Source organism: Coptis chinensis, chromosome 1, assembly GCF_015680905.1.
Source record: "Coptis chinensis isolate HL-2020 chromosome 1, ASM1568090v1, whole genome shotgun sequence".
Taxonomy (NCBI): domain Eukaryota; kingdom Viridiplantae; phylum Streptophyta; class Magnoliopsida; order Ranunculales; family Ranunculaceae; genus Coptis; species Coptis chinensis.
In genome coordinates, this window is record NC_141456.1 from 44,166,780 (window position 1) to 44,170,540 (window position 3,761).

The following is a 3,761-nucleotide window of genomic DNA, read 5'->3' on the forward strand; positions in this document are numbered from 1 at the left end:
TATTATTAACCTAACGATACCTCTATTGGTATTATAATTATTATAATTATTCTGACCTTGTGCTTGACCTTGTCGTGGTTTAGGCTTTGGTTGTTATAATTATTATAATTCCCTTGACCTTGTCCTTGTCCTTGTCCTTGCCTAGGTGGAGCTTGGTTATAATTGTTTGCTTTGCCTAACTTTTTGATTATTGTACCACGGAGGTGTTACTTGTTGATTATTTCTCCAACTGAAGTTGGGATGTTGTCTCCAAGGGGCGTTAGGAATAGGATAGTTATTAATAGAGTAAACATTATCTTGTTCTGGTGGTTGTTGTTCATAAGCTAGAGGACAATAATCGTCAGGGTGCTCTGGACTCAAACAGAAATTACATGGGTTGGAGTTTACATTCATGATGGGGATAGGCTTTTTGTTGAGCGTAAATAGCCTCTACTTTTTTAGTTAGAGATTCGAGTAAATTTTTAAGTTCTGGATCGGTTTTCTTCTCAAACATACCGGCGGCCTTGACTGTTGAAGAAGAACTAGCTGAGTGGGGGATATCATCACTACCCCCCCAATTATTATTCCGTTTAGTTTGGTCTTCTAAAAATTTGTAAGCCTCCGAGGCTCCTTTACTTAGGAAACTACCCCCATTCATTATGTCAAGGACTTCTTTATGGTGGTGTAGAAGACCTTTGAAAAAGGCACGAACTAACGTGTCTTTAGCTAAGTTATGATGTGGACACTCTATAAAGAGATCGGTGAAACGATTCCATGCCTCAGAAAATGATTCATGAGGATTCTGTCGGAAAAAATGAATCTTGGAAAGCATCTCATCCGTCTTTTAGGGGTGGGTAAAATGTTCCATAAACAAACAACAAGTTTAGCCCACGAGTCCACGAATTAGCGCTTTGGGCAGTTAACCAAGACGCCTTTATCGGCTAATGTGAAAGGGAATACCCTCGGTTTAATTTGTTCCGCACCTACCGTAGGATGATGGAATGTTGTAAGGACTTGTTCAATCCTACGATAAATGATAAGGTTTTTCATGGTCTAACCCATGAAAAAAACGGTAACAAATTAAATATGTTTGGGGATTCAAAAATCCCCCACCGGTCCGCTAGAACGATGCAAGATTTAGGGCTATCGCCAAGGCTTTGTAAAAGTCGGAGAGAGGAGTCTCTCTTTCTTCACCATTATGTCGGTATGGTGTGTGTGATAGTAGCTAGAGGTGTGTCATGGGTGGTGTACTAGATAGACTTGTTTGTTGTCGTGTAATTACGTTTGTTGTTTTGTTCGACCCGGACCTTAATCTCATGCAAGACTAAGTTGAGCTTAACTAAACATGCAACACTCCAAACAATTCTGATATACTAGTAGAAAACCTCTAACCGGAAATCGCGAGGTATGAAAGAAAGGAATACCTGATAAGCGTCCTTGCTTCGCTTATGAATAGCGTCTTTGTGTACGTGTTCGTTCGTATATAAGAGATTAGAACACCGAAAAAACTTGACAACTCGAAGTTCGAATCAAACCCGTGGAAATCCGAAATTTCAGCTAAAGGCACGCGCCAGCGCCCTCTGGTCGTCGCTCGGTGTAAAGTCGAAGTTCCATAACTTAGCTGGTCGCTTTGGTATGGTATGCGTGGCGCGGGCGAGTGGTAGATGAAATTCCAAAGAACTTAGCTGGTCGCTCTCCTTGAAGCTGGCCTCCCGTATTTTCTCGAATTTGTCAAAGCTGAAATGGGCAACCACAAAGATGAAACAACCAAGGGTGGGTGGGTTTAATGGGACTTAAAATGACTACTTCTACAAAGAAAATAATGCTAAAGTGCAACTAAGATGGCAGCGGCGCCATTTGATAAATGTAAAATGAATAGTTTACCTACGAAATGAACGATGAATTCAAAACGTAAGTAAACTAAAACTGCACTTTTAATCTCAATTATCAAAGCTTCTACTACTCGATCACGAATTGCACTAAGTGGAGTAGGAAGTTCGTTCCACTCCTAGTTCCCTAGCATGGATTGTTTTCTAAGTCTAAGAAATCAGTCTTAAGTCTAATGAGAGCTTTACTTAAATGTTATGCTAACAAGATCGTTAATTTAAATAACAAGATATAATAATATAATAAATAACAAGATAAAATATAAACTAAAGTTAATCTACTAAAAAGCTACGAAATACGATTGTTTGAATCTAGATAAAGAAATTAGAGGGGAATTGAATCCACCTCTAATCCAACTTAACAACCTAGCGTAGAATGTTGTATCTCAATTCTCACGCCTCTTCACGGCGAGAATTTCGAGTTCTAATCCCTAGTGTTCATGGCATTCCTACCGGGATACTAACTAGCATATGAGGTCGTCCACCCATTCTCATGGCTAAAACACGACCTTCTAGAGTGGAATAGATTCTACAACCAATTCTATACTAACCACTAAGTTTTTTTATCAAGGCTTCATCAACCCCTCTAATGGAGGTTTTAGCCTCGAGTCATCAAACTAACATTTCCCATTGAATCTAAACTAAACATAATGTAAGAAATTGAGATTTACTTAATTAAACAATAATGAATCTAATTTAATGGCTGGAATGAAATAAGAACAAGAATTGAAATTAGATCTAGAATGGAAATGACCAAATTCAAATTGACAAACTAACTATTTTATTTATCTAATCAATCAAGAACAATGATTCAAAGATTTAATCTAAAACAGGAATTGAAATGGAACTAAAACTTAATTAATTAATAAAACTAGATCTAGAATTCTATATATTAATTTAGGTCTAACTAGCTACCATTAACAAAGAGCTAAGCTTTTGTTTTTATACATTCCGATCCAAAAATCGTGCATGGGCTTGGAGTCATGTTTTGGGCCAGAGGATCAGGCCCAAAACTCAATTCTTTCAGTCCAAAAAGGCCTCTTCAGCTGCAGTTGGCTTCAGCAGACTTTTCGTCCACTTCTACTCCTCTGATTGGGTCAAGGTTTGGTCCATTGGAAAACTCTTTCCGAGCCGGTCGTTTTGACATAAGGTAGGCCCAATTCCAAGGTCTGAGTCCAAAGATATGATCTTTGGAAGTTCTGCTGTCTTTGTGCACTGTTTCTGCCTGCGTGGACTTTGACTTTTCATCTTTTGACTAGGCTTTACAAAGGCTTTGTCTTCTTGAATCTTGGCCTTTAATCACCGAACTCCTTAGTAACCAACCATTGCTCCTTTATCTCATCAAAGTGGCACATTCCTGCACATAATTGACTTTGAAGCCTGAAATACATAAAAACACGTAATCAGTATTAACTCTTACTTATTACTCACATAATTGGTCTAAAAGTATGACTGCTAAGGGGTTAAAACTACAGTTTTGGGCTCTTATCACCTGTAAAAGGACTTCCTTGACATTAGGGGACAATAGCTCGTGAAAATATTTCAACCGTTGGCCATTGACTTGAAAGGTACTGTTGTCCTTGGGATTTACCAAGGTGATTACCCCATGAGGGGTGACTTTCAAAACGAAAAGGACCGCACTAACGGGTTTTAATTTCCCTGGAAAAATATGTAGACGGGAGTTGTAAAGCAAGACTTTTTGACCAACCACAAACTCTTTGCGCAAGATTTGCTTATCATGAACACATTTCATGTTAGCTCTATAATCCTTCGCGAGATCATAAGAATCACTACGGATTTCTTCAAGCTCCTTCAATTGCAAGTTACGCTTGACACCCGCCTCATCGACATTGAAGTTAAAGCTTTTTATAGCCCACATAGCACGGTGCTCCAATT

The 3,761-nt window shown here is 38.7% G+C and overlaps 1 non-coding gene across 1 annotated transcript; it reads left to right on the forward strand.

Annotated features, from left to right (window-relative positions):
* Positions 1–707: 707 nt before the first annotated feature.
* LOC147524204 (small nucleolar RNA R71) lies at positions 708–811 on the forward strand. The gene has a single exon (XR_015206475.1). It is a non-coding gene; the product is annotated as a small nucleolar RNA R71 (small nucleolar RNA).
* Positions 812–3,761: the final 2,950 nt, after the last annotated feature.